This window comes from Alligator sinensis, unplaced genomic scaffold (assembly GCF_000455745.1).
Source record: "Alligator sinensis unplaced genomic scaffold, ASM45574v1 scaffold568_1, whole genome shotgun sequence".
Classification (NCBI taxonomy): Eukaryota; Metazoa; Chordata; order Crocodylia; family Alligatoridae; genus Alligator; species Alligator sinensis.
Window position 1 is genome coordinate 802,921 of NW_005842637.1, and position 13,525 is coordinate 816,445.

Genomic DNA, 13,525 nt, shown 5'->3' on the forward strand with positions numbered 1-13,525 from the left:
GGGGGGGCAGAGAGCATCCATGGCATGTTGGCCACAGGCTCCTGAGACAGCCTCTCATGACAGGCTGACTCTGCCCCCCTTGAGGGCTGAACCTGCCCACCCAAAGCTATGTTTGTTTCCTCCTGTATCCCCCTGCCATGCTGAGCCTGCCCCCCTCCCCCCCAACAGAGCCCCTTGCCAGGCTGATCCTAAGCCCCCGGAGTCCCCTGCCAGGCTGACCCTGCCTCCCTGGAGCCCACTGGCACCCAGATCTGCCTACTCCCATAAGGAACAAATCTGCACCCAACAGGGCAAATATGTAGAAGTGTTCCCAGGGAAGGCTTACTGTGCTTTATTTTACCATGCAGTAAGTCTACATCACATTAATAGCATGTGTAGATACACCCTAGGAGTACAAAGAAATCTTGGGCAGAACAACTTCACACAGGCATAAGAGCAAAACAACGAGTAATAATATTACTATGCAGCAAACATGATTTTCAGACTGTTTTTTTAATTATTATTATTTCCAGAGCATGGCAGGTTTAGAGTTGTAGTAAAAGAGAAGGCAGGTCTGTTCAGCAGTATGGAGTTTATATTATTTATTAAAGCCCTGTATTAATCCAGGTCTCCTTCAAAGTGTATTTTAAGGTTTTCTCCATGCAAGGTGCTACATGGGAGAAAGGGGCTGGCTGGGAGGGCTAAGAATGTGAGATTTGCTGAGAGAGAAGCTGTTGAACTACAGGAGGTAACTAGCATGCAAAAATGAGGCAGTCCCTGACTTGTGCACAGATGTGCATGGATCCACTCTACTTTGTGCTGTTTGAGAAAAAGGTCTAGGTTGGTCACCATTCCTGTGTTGTGCAGCAGCCAGCCTGTCAGGAAATGGGTGTGCAGGGGAGAATGCAAGTCAGAGAACAGCCAAGTTAGGAGATGGGTGTGCAGATGGGAATGTAAGTCGGGGGACAGCCAAGCAGGAAGGAGGTAGAAAGAGCAGTCAGGGAGGTATCGAGAAGCTGGAATGACATTGGGGCAGCATGCAATTGGGGATTACCAACGGGGGGACTTAAGTGTCGATAAACAAACACTAGGAGTATGGGGAATAAGCAGGAGGAACTGCCACTTCTGCTAGCAAATAGGAAATATGATCTTGCCAGAATAACAGAGACCTGGTGGGATGCCACGCATGACTAGCCTATATGCATAGAGGGTTACAGGCTGCACAGAAGGGATTGGGTAGGGAAGAAAGGAGGAGGGGTAGCTCTGCATGTAAAGGAGCTGTATGCCTCCTTGGAGAGCCAAATTAGGTTGAGAGACAGGTGACTTAAGACCCTGTGCATCAGGATATGCAGGGGAGGAGGAGAAGGGGACTTGATAGTACATCTACTACAGATCACCATACCAGGAAGAGGGCTGGATCTGGAATTTTCAAGAAAGCTGATGGAAGCTGCACATTCAAGGGGCATGGTTGTCATGAGTGAACTTAATTATGCTGGGAGGAGCACTTGGCTGGATCTGACCAGTCACTTAGATTTTTTTCTTGTGTGGGAGAATTTACTTAGTACAGGAGGTGAACTGGCTAACCAGGGGAAAGGTTTTGTTGGATTTGGTTCTAGCCAAAGAGGAATACCTGGTAGGAGATCTGAGGATTTAGGCTAATCTGAGAGATAGTGATCATAAAATGACAGAATTCACTATCCATCATAGGGCAGGGAAGTCAGCCAGTAGGGCAGAGGTGCTTGATTTCAGGAAGGCTGACTTCAATGAGGGTCTCTCCCAAATAGTGGAAGAGACCCTATGGAAGTGGGACTGGGAGTTCAGGAAGGGTGGTTGTTCCACAAAGGCATGATCATCAGAGTGCAGAAAGATCCATTCCTGATGCAGGAAAGGTGGATCTGGGACGCCCTCTTGGCTTGTAAGAGGAGTCAAAGATTGCTTAAAAAAAGAAAAAGAAGGCTTACAGATAGTGGAAACAAGGGATAGTCACCAAGGAGGAATACACAAGTAGAGCCCATATTTGTAGGGAGATTATAAGGAAGGCAAGAGCAGCGAACAAGATCCAGTTAGTAACCAAAATCAAGGACACTACAATGTCCTTCTAGTTGATAACAGACAGCCAGGAGAAAGCTGGAGAGGGAGTACTTATAGTGACTGAATGTCTTCAAGTCAGCAGGGCAGGATGGACTACACTGAGGTGCTGAGGAAATTGGTTGGAGTCATTACAGAACCTTTGGCAAAGATATTTGAAGACTTGTGCAGGAGAAGTCCTGGAAGACTGGAAAAGGGCCAATGTGGTGCCAATCTTTAAGCAGAATAGGGGGAGAATGCAGAAAACTATAGTCGAGTCAGTATGACCTTGATACTGGGTAACATTTTGGAAAAAAATTATCACAAAGTCCATTTGTGAGAGACTGGCAGAAAGCATAACGCTGAAGGGTAGCCAATATGGTTTCATTGTGGGACGGTTATGTCTGACCAACCTCATCTCCTTCTATGATCAAGCAACGAACTGCATAGATGTAGGAGATGCAGTTGAAGTCATGTACTTGGATTTTAAAAAGGCCTTTGTTATGATCTCCCATGACACTGTTCGAAAAAAAAAAATGGGGGATTTTGGGCTGTCAGAGTCCATGGTCAGGTGGGTTGGGAACTGCCTAAGGGGTCAAACCCTGAGAGTTTTAGTGGACCAGTCTGTATTGTCTTGGTGGGAGGTGGGCAGTGGTGTCCTGCAGGGTTTGTTTCTTGGCCTCATGAATTTATCAATGATTTAGATGAGGATGTGGAAGGCATGCTGGCCAACTTTCTGGATGATACTAAGTTATGGGGGAAAGCGGGCATTCTAGGGCATAGGATGCAGATCCATGTGGATCTGGACAACCTGGGAAGGTGGGGAGAGAGGAACCAGATGCAGTTTAATATGAATAAATGCAGAGTGCTTCATCTGGGGAGAAGTAACCAGAGACATAAGTATAAGTTAGGAGGAGATGTTCTGTCCAGCACAGTGGCTGAAAGAGACCTTGAGGTTATGATTGATCACAGGATGAACATGAGCCGCCGGTGTGACACTAGTCAGAGCTAATAGCATACTGGGATGCATTAGCCAATGCATTGCAAGCAAGGCTAAGGAAACAACATTTCCTCTCTACTCAGCATTGGTAATATCCCAGCTGGAGTACTATGTCTATTTCTGGTCACCACACCTCAAAAAAGGCATGGAGAATCTTGAAATGGTCCAGAGAGGGGGCCACAAGAATGATTAAGGGCCTGGCAGACAAACCTTATGAGGAAACACTAAGGGATCTGGGACTATTCACCCTGGGGGAGAGAAAACAGGAGCCGGGGGGGGGGCTTAGTGGCTGTCTGTAAATATGTAAGGGGTGAATATCAGGAACTGGGAGAAAAAACTGTTCACTAGGGCACCCCTGGGGAAGACAAGGAGCAATGGCCATAAACTGTTAGAGGATAGTTTCAGGTTGGATGTAAAAAAGAACTTTATAGTATTCACCAACCCCCACTGCAGTAGTCTGCTGGGTGTGGAGGAAGGAGAAAACGGAACCTTCTTAAAACTGCTGCACCAATGGTACTTATGGTGGGACTGGCAAAAGCAGTGCATACCAAACATGAGTCCACAAGCAAATGTGGGTCTCACTAAGTAAAGTGGGCAGCAGACAAGGATTCTAGCTGGGATCTGAGTTTAGACTCCCATTGTTGTCAATCCCATGCTTCCCTTTTTGTTATGGTGCATCCTTCCTAATGGACAAAGTTTTCCTTATTTATCTCTCTTCTCTCAACCCTTTTTCTGTTGAACCTATTGGTCTTTATTCCCAAGATACAGGATACTACTTCAAATTCGATGCAGTCTGGCCACGTCTACATGAGATGCAGAGTGCACAGTAGCCTGATATTACTGTGCAGTAACATCACATGGCAAAACCCATACATGACGCTACTGTGCATTAGTATTAGACTACTGCATGGTAGCATCACAAAAAATACATTCATTGGCACTGACATTCATTTAGTATTTGATTATACACATACTAAATGACAGCACAGTAAGAACTGTTCAATCGGTGTCTCTTGCAGACGTGGCCTCTGTGTCTGAAATCAGAGTAAGCAAACCCATTTTGCTTAATTGGGAGTTATTTGAGTAATCTGTCCCTTCTCCTCCCTCATCTCTGCTCCTGCTTGACAGGTTCTGGAGCCTGAGTTATGTAAAAAAGTCAATTGTACTAAGAAACTCTTTTCTGTCTTATGGGATAATGCTTTGGCAATATTTGACTAGCCAAATGCCACTAATGTTTGTGCTATCAGCAGGGTCAATATTCAGGTTACCCTGCCCAAATTGACATTTAGGGCTCCTATACACATGCAGGGAGCTGATTCTGATCCACTGTTGGAGCAGACTTGGTTAATCAAGTCTGCTGGACCATGGAAATGAATGCACTCCAGCAGACTCTGGCATCATGTGTATTAGTGTCCCCGCACCAAAAAATGGTGGCAGGGCACTTTAAACTAAAGCACATTTGATGTGCTCTAGTTCAAAGTACCCCACCACCATTTTTCAGTGTGAGGGATACTGATATATGTGATGCTCACTATTTAAAAGTGCTTCCCCCCACACCTCTCAAAGCACATGTAAAAATGCCCTTAATTACTGCGCTTCACTTTTTTTTTTCTTCTTAAATGAATTCCTTGCCAAAAGCTTCTCAGATTGAGCTGTGCAACCAAACAGAAAAGCAAATTGCTCCATGACCTGACACTAAGATACCTCTGTGGTCTGGAGATTAGAAACTTTGAGCATATCAAGCATTGTGCTTCCTCCAAAGATAATGCATAAAATCATAAGTACAACCCTTCAGCAACTAAATCTGTCATGTTGGGTTGCTTCCAATAAAATGATTCAGAAATGTCAGCCCCTAATGGAACAAGACAGGGAAGGAGAAGACTCAGAGAGGTTAGATAGGAGGTATCAGGACCTTGACCATTTCACCCCTAGTGAGGCTGTTCCATGGAACTATACTTGCACAGTGTTTCCAGTGCCACTATTCACAAAGCCAGGCTTGAAAGAAGCAGAATGTCTCTCATTAAAAATACCATTTCTTACGTATTTTACTGGTGGACACGGTTACAGAATGATGCTGTGTTGTATCCAGGAATGATTGTGCAAATCAATCACAGGCAAGATCTAATCCTGGAGGTTCTGTATGACCACTTGAAGAGTGAATGACAGGGCTGGACTCTAAGGGGAAAATTCACGAAGACGAATAATATAATGCAGCATAAATGTAATTGATGCATGAGTTTTGATTTTGCTGTCTTCAAGAGTATATTTCATCCATAGTAAATCTAGTTGTCCTTAAAAATGAGTGAGGGACATGACTGGTTTTTATTTTAAAGCCACGAAAAATATTTTGGGTATGAATGACTCTTTTCTTTACTGCCATGCACATTGTGTGTCTTTTCACCTCCCTTGACTTTTCCTTCAAGGACTGCTTTCAGCTTCTGGTTTATTCAAAGTAGCACTGGCCAAAATATATGAATTCTACTTATTAAAAAAACAAGGAATGGAAATGTTTCACTTTGCATCAGAATGAAAAGAAGATGTTTTGCCCTTTTTCATAAAAAGAGAAAGCAAGGGGGAGGGGGCACATTCATTCAAGAGAAGGCCATAGTCCAATGATTAAAGCACTGATTTGGCAATGAAGATGTAAGTCTGTGTCTCAGCTATACCTGACTTGAGGCAAGGACTTAATCACAGATCTACCACATACTAAAACAGTGGTCTTCAAACTTTTTAGATTCAAGGTACCCTTTGAAAAATTCCAGCTCTTGGCTCTCACTCATTTTTGACTAGGAAAAAATAATGGAGCAATTCTGTAGCAAAGAACTCAGAAAGACCACAAGCATTTTTGATGCTGCATATTCATATTTATTATCTATGGGCTTACATTGTGGCTCATGTGTAGGTATTTGCATATCTAACCATGCTAATATTGTATGGCACCTTGTGGTATCCTTAAAAGGGTCTCATAACACCCCAGGGTGTCACAGGACCCTGGTTAAGAATCATTGCTCTAGAGGAACTTCCAAACCTGTAGGTTACTGGGGGGGTAAGGAAGCATTCTCTATCATTTTGACTAGAAATTCCATCCAGGACATGAGAACTTCCTCACAAAAAGCTTTGTCAAACCAGAGAAGGGGGCTTTCAAGGAAAAATCATTTTGTTAAAAACTTTCAGTTTTGCTCCCATTCAAAGCCAACAACAGAGAAGTCAGCACTTGCTTATATGAGGTATAACTTGACGATTCAGTATATATCTACAATGTGTATAAACACACACAAGAAAAGGGAGTAACACATAAGGACAGACACAATTGAGGGCGTGGAAGGGGAAAGATGAACATTTGTACATGTTAATTAAGCGGGGTTTGAAATGTTGCCCTAGCTCAGGTTTGACCAGCTTGTGATACGGGTGCCACAAATTGGCACAGGCAGCCTCTGTGTGTGCCACATGGCAGACTGGGGAGGGGGTAGGTAGCACAGTGGCAGATAGGGTAGGAACCAGAAAGCCAAACAGCAAATCCAGCAGCGAGCACAGAGAAGGAAGCAGAAAGCAGAGCAGCACAGGCAGGGTGCACAGGGCTGAGAGATGAAAGCAGAGCAGCAGATCAAGTAGAGGAAGAAGATCAGAGTGGCACTTGGGGAGGGTACAGGGCTAATTTGTGACACACCTGCCAGAAAGGTTGGTGCCCACTTCCCTGACTTCTAACATTGTGGGAGGGCAAAGCGGTGTGAAACATTGCACCAGACTTGGCAAAATGCAGTCCCACCATGGAGCTATTGCTGAGAAAGGTGCAGCTCAGTCCGTCATAAGCCAGAACCAGAATGGCGTGATAACTGATTTCGGGAAATTATCACCAGAATCTCCACCTCCAACCCCCTGGACTTAACTAGACTATGTCTCAGAACTCATACAGTGCCTATGCAAGAAAACAAAATTCCACTCAAACTCTGTGTGAGCTACTTCCTGTGGGGGCAGGTATGTTGGAGTAGGAGGTGCTGCTGGACTGCTTACTCCCTCCTTGGTGCAGGTGCCAATGGAGGGTATTAATTTAACCCCTTTCCCTTCTTTGTGGCTGGGTCACTGCTTTAGTTCTCAAAGAGGTTGTCAGTAAATGACTAATCCTCTGGGGCAAGGTGGAAGGCAGGAGATACAGGAACTCCGTGGACTGTTTTGGTGGTCCAATTCCTGCCCCTGCTTTTTGCTCAGGGCTGTGCCTGAGCCACATTCTAGCCCACTGATTGTGTCCTGAATTATAGCAATACCTTCTATTTTTTCTCAGTGTTGTAATAGGCACTTATATTGTAACCCTTAGGACAGTGGGAAAGTGCATGTTCCCATAAGGACTGGGTTGTGTTTTTAAGGGAAAAGATAGGCAAAAGGCAGTAGCATCATCTGTGCACATGTAGTCTGAACTGTAAGCATCCATTAACATAATGTTATCAGTTTTCCACTGTGCTCTGGGGTGACCATGAAGGAGAATTCCCACATTAATTCCCACATTAATTAATTAATTGGGATCTGGATGGAGTTGTCTTTCATCCTCTATTGTGATTCTTGTCCATTTATATTAAGTTCCAAGTAGTGCAGGGTGTAAGGATATAGATCTGAGAAAGGAGGCAGTTTTTATACTGAATCAGAGAGAAAACATACGCACTAAGGCAGTTTGGTGGCCTAGAAGCAAGGCAGAAGATGACTGCTAATGGAGTACTTATGCCAGGAAAAGCATCAAATGCATCCCCACAAAGGATTCATGTGCCAATTAGCCACCCACTCATGACTGGAACTGACTGTATGTTCTTGTCATGAGTCCTGGGTCCTCCAAAATTAATTGCAGATGAGATGCAGGACAACCTGCTTTGGCTCTACCTCATGGAAAATGGGGCCACACTAACCATATGTGACAGGCTGAGAGTGGGTGACAGATAGATTCTAGGTGAACTATTTGGGGATATTTTTTGCACATTTAAGGCCAGTGAAGAAACAGGGATTTCTGGAAATGGGAAAGAAAAGTGCAACTCAGATGTGGGAGTGAAGAGGAAGTAAAAATGTCTGTAATGTAGTGGCTCACCATGGCTTGAGTCAGCAGTGAGGGGGACTGCATTTAATGGGCAGTACCATGTGTTTTATTCAGATAGGTTGCACTAACCTATTCCTTTGGTAGGCTTCTAGTAACATTGAAAATCTGATCTAAAGGCATAGAAAGGAATCAATAGAGCATCAGGGTGTAAAGTGTGGAGGAGGGAGACCTGAAATTCAAAAGAATGGCAGTGGTGGTAAGTAAACTTAAGGTGGGGAAAAAAACAACTGAAGAGTGAAAATAAAGATCTGGAAACAGATGGAGAGTGGACCCAGGTGGAAAAGAAAAAAAAAGAAAGAAGGTGATAGTGGGAGCAATGGTGGAGACAGCAATGATGAGAGTGACAAAACCAAAATGAAGACCAGAGCAGAGGAGAGTGGAAGACAGAGCAGGAGCAGCAAGAGAAGGTTGTTGAGTGGGAAGCAGAGGAAAGTGGGAGAACAAGGGCAGGCTAGCCAACTGGGAGCCATCACACTATTGGCTCATATTCATCTTCTGGTCAATTGTCACCCCCATGTCCCTTTCAGGTGCAGTGCCAGCCAGTGGATCACCGCCCACCATATAGTTAGGGTGAAGGTTCTTCCTACCCAGACGAAGGACCCAGCACTAGTCCCTATTGAACCTCATCTGATTGCATTCAGCCCATAGAACCAGTCTGTTGAGGTCATCCTGGATCCTTACCCTATCCTCTGATGTGCTCTCATTTCCCAACAGCTTGGCATAATCAGCAAACTTAATCATTGTGCTTTCCACACTGCCCCCATCCCTGCCATCCAAGTCATTGATAAAGATGTTAAAGAGCACAGGCCCAAACACTGATCCCTGGGAGACATCACTGGGGACGGCCCTCCAGGATGAGGCCATCCCATTGATTACAACTCTCTGGGATTGGCCTCTGAGCCAGGTGCAAACCCACCTCACTGTAGACTGGTCTAGGCCAGTACCCTCCAGTTTAATTAAGAGAATCTCATGAGAAACAGAATCAAAGGCCTTACTGAAATCTAGGTAAATGATGTCAACCTCATGTCCCTTGTCCAGCTAGCTAGTTACCTTGGCATAAAAGGACACCAGGCTTATGAGGCATGACCTACCCTTAACAAAGCTGTGCTGGTTGCTTCTTACTACCCCATCAATTACGAGCTTGTAATTGATGGCGCCCTTGACAATTTTTTCAAAGATCTTTCCTAGCACCAAAGTCAGGCTGAACAATCTATAGTTTGCAGGGTTGTCCCTTTTCCCTTTCTTAAAGATGGGCACCACGTTAGCCCTCTTCCAGTCATTTTGGACCACTCCTGAGTTCCATGACTCTTCAAACAGCTTCACCAGAGGCCATGTTATGAGCTCAGCTAGATCTTTCAGGACTCTTGGATGCAGGTCATCTGGCCCAGCAGACTCGAAAACAACCATATATTCTAACAGTACCCTCACCTGTTTGGGACTGATTTCATGTGGACTGTTGTCTTCCCCATATTCCCTAAGCCTCTGGAAATGTGAACAGCTCCTGTCTGATTTCAGGAATACCAGTGTGAAGTAAGTATTTAAGAGCACTGCCTTTTCAATAGTGGGCTCCCCCTCCATATTCGGTACGGGTCCCATAGTGGAGCTTGATTTTTTCTTGCTCCCTATATACCTATAGATGGACTTTTTGTTGCCCTTTATTTCAGTTGCCAGCTTGATCTCCATTCCTGCCTTGGCTTTCCATGTCTTATACCTGCAGACCCTGGCCATATGAGTGTACTCCTCTCAGTTTGCTAAACCATTTTTCCATTGATTATATGCTTCCTTTTTCTTTTACAAAAGTTCCCTAATATTCCTGTTGAGCCAAGTGGGTCTCTTGGCCCCTTTCCCACTTTTTGACCACATAGGGATGGCCTCTTTTTGAGCACTGAGCATTGCCCCCTTAAGGATGCATCACTGTTCCTAAACTCCCAAATAGTCCAGTCAATGGTCTCAGAGGGCCTTCCTAACTAGACTCCTGAGTTTACCAAAGTCTGTCCTTCTGAAGTCTAGGACTTCTGTTCTACTGACTGAATTCCAAGCCTTTGGTGGATTGTGAACATAATCATATTGTGATCACTGTCGCCCAGAGTACCTCCAATCTTCAGGTTGCCTACCATGTCTTCCCTTTTGGCCAGCACTAAGACCAGAGTGGCTTTACCCCAACTTGGCCCTTCCACAGCCTGTGTCAAGAACAGGTCATCAATGACTGTCAAGAAGCTGGGTGACCTGCTGGAGCTGGCTGAATGATCTTCCTAACAGATATCAGGGTAGTTGAAGTCACCCATGACAATCAGGTCTTTAGTTCTGGCTGCCTCAGTCTCCCCTGGAGAATTCCTGATCACTCTCCTCTTCCTGGTAGGGAGGTCTATAGTAGATTCCCACCATCAGGTATCCCTCTTGTGAGCCCCCTTGTATCTTGACCCAGAGAGCCTCAAGGGACCTCTCCCTGCAATCAAACATGATAGGGCACCAGCTTGGTAAGCTACAAGTCTGGGGTTACAGTTCCTACCCTCATCTCTGCAGAGGGTGTTTGAACCAGAGCCTCTTCTATTTTCTCAGCACAGCACACTAACCCAAACACTCCTTTTGAAGCTGAGTGAATAATTTAGTCACTGGAAAGCATGGATGCAGGGCACTGCAGGAGGAAGTTTTTGCTATATTGGGATCAAAGGCCTGAGCTACAACCCAGGCCTTTTACCTTCAAGGCTAGCACCCACCTCATTGAGCCATATCCCTTGACTTGCTCCCTTCTCAGGTCCCGTAGCAGGAGTCTTGGTGCTACTGCTACTTTAAGAGAAGACAGACTGCAGATTGGGCATTCTGCAGGTGCTGCAGGAGGCAATAAGGTATCACAAGACCCAACAGGAGGCTGGACTTGCAGAACATAAACTTAAGCTGGGCAACAATCTGATCCTGGCAGCTGAGATGTAAAGAACTCCTGATTGGCAGGGCTGCAACCAGGCTCCTGGCAAACACCTAAGCTGCGGTATGCAGGTGGATGGTTGTGAAAGCAAGGAGGGTCAAGGACCCGTAGCCCATAAGGGGTGAGAAGCAGAGTCTATGACCCTATCAGTCTCCAACACAGGCCTCTCCTGGACCTTTGGCTTCTCCTGGGCCCAGACTCTGCTGCTAGACCAGTTGAGATCTTTTGGCTCCCTGCCCCTAGTCACTACTTCTGGGCTATGAGTCATAGCCCAGGAGGAGTGAATAGGTCCAGGAGGAGCCAAAGGTCCAGGAGAGGCCTGTGCTGGTCATAGTCCTGTAGCCCAGAGAAGGACAGAGTCAGGGCCAGGGCCTGGTGCCTCAGGAGAGGCAGGATTAGGGTCAGGGACTCAGAGCCACACCTGGGAGTAGCTGAGATAGGCAAAGTACCCAGTTATGGGCAGAGACAGAGACAGCTCAGTAATGAACAGTGACATCTGCGAGGCATAGGCATGGTGTGAGGGGCAGGCAGAGACATGTAATAAGCCCTTAAGGCAGACAGCAGAGACATCTGAACTCAGGAGTGCAAGATCAAGCTTGGAAGCCTTGGGCTCCTCTCTTTTATATAAAAGGTAAACACATGAAGGCACAACAGGCAAGGTGAAGAGTAGATTCTCCACAGAAAGCCAAGGAAGCAAGAGATAAGGGGGTCCCCAGGGGCATCACAACCATCCTTGGAGAGCAGCTATTACCAGATTAACAAAGAGCAGAATTGTAGAAGGAAAGAGAGTTTTATTAGTGGAATTTCAAGATTATTAAAAAGGAGAGGGGATTGTTAGCACCTGTGGAATGAAAGGTTTAAAAGGAATCAGATGAATTATAATGTCAACTGACTTGTTCACAGCTACCTGAGAATAAATGCTGGTGCAACTACCAGGCAGTTGGTTTTAAACTTCCGGTGAAGCACAAATCAAGTCAGGGTGCAACTGTACCTCTGCATTCCCCCTGAGTGAGACCGAGGTTCAACCCCCCTCTGGATGAAGGCAGGGCCTGGATTGTTTAGCTATTGGAAGAAGTGGCTCAGCTACTTAGGGAAAAAAAAAAGATGGCAGGGTGCTCTCTCACTTTGCTTAGTGTATGCACATACATAAGTATCCATCAATGGCATAACAAGGGCAGGATTAATGGGGCAACTGCCCTAGGTGTTGACTTGGGGATAGGAGTAAAAAAAATGGTCTTTTGGCAGCTGTGTGATCATGATTGCAATGCAGCCAGAAGTCACCACTGCCCCACTGCCCTGGGCTTCTGGCTTCATCCCTATGCTACTGTTGTTTACATGTGCAGAGCTGCACATTTAGGAAGAGAAATCATCCAGGTGCATAATTACCAAAAATGCCCTGTAGGAAACCAGGGGGAAAATGTTGCAGGTACATGATCAAATCTGGGCATTTGGATGACCAGGAAGGGAACAGAGTGCCACTTCTGAATAAAAAAGGGGAAATAGACTAGAAACTATTTTCTAGTCTAGATTGGTCAGATCGTGCCTGACCAATCTAGTTACTTTTTATGACCAGGTTACAAAACGCCTGGACACAGGAGGAGGGGTGGATGTCGTATACTTAGACTTCAGGAAGGCCTTCGATATGGTATCCCACCCCATACTGGTGAACAAGTTAAGAGGCTGTGACTTGGATGACTACACAGTCCGGTGGGTGGCTAATTGGCTAGAGGGTTGCACCCAGAGAGTCGTGGTGGATGGGTCGGTTTCGACCTGGAAGGGTGTGGGAAGTGGAGTCCCGCAGGGTTCGGTCCTTGGACCGATACCCTTTAATGTCTTCATCAGTGACTTGGACAAGGAAGTGAAATGTACTCTGTCCAAGTTTGCAGATGACACAAAGCTATGGGGAGAAGTGGACACGCCGGAGGGCAGGGAACAGCTGCAAGCAGATCTGGACAGGTTGGACAAGTGGGCAGAAAGCAACAGAATGCAGTTCAACAAGGAGAAATGCAAAATGCTGCACCTAGGGAGGAAAAATGTCCAGCACACCTACAGCCTAGGGAATGACCTGCTGGGTGGCATGGAAGTGGAAAGGGATCTTGGAGTCCTAGTGGACTCCAAGATGAACATGAATCGGCAGTGTGACGAAGCCATCAACAAAGCCAATGGCACTTTATCATGCATCAGCAGATGCATGACGAATAGGTCCAAGGAGGTGATACTTCCCCTCTATCGGGCTCTAGTCAGACCGCAGTTGGAGTACTGCATGAAATTCTGGGCGCCGCACTTCAAGAGGGATGCGGATAACCTGGAGAGGGTTCAGAGAAGGGCCGCTCGTATGGTTAAGGGCCTTCAGACCAAGCCCTACGAGGAGAGACTAGAGAAACTGGATCTATTCAGCCTCCGCAAGAGAAGGTTGAGAGCCGACCTTGTGGCTGCCCCTAAGGTCATCACGGGGGCACAGAAGAGAATTGGTGAGTAT

At 45.9% G+C, this 13,525-nt stretch overlaps 1 long non-coding RNA gene across 3 annotated transcripts in view; it reads left to right on the forward strand.

Annotated features, from left to right (window-relative positions):
* The window catches only part of LOC112551867, a 49,069-nt gene that overhangs the window by 29,140 nt on the left and 6,404 nt on the right, over positions 1-13,525 (forward strand). The gene's annotated exons all lie outside the window — the stretch shown is intronic.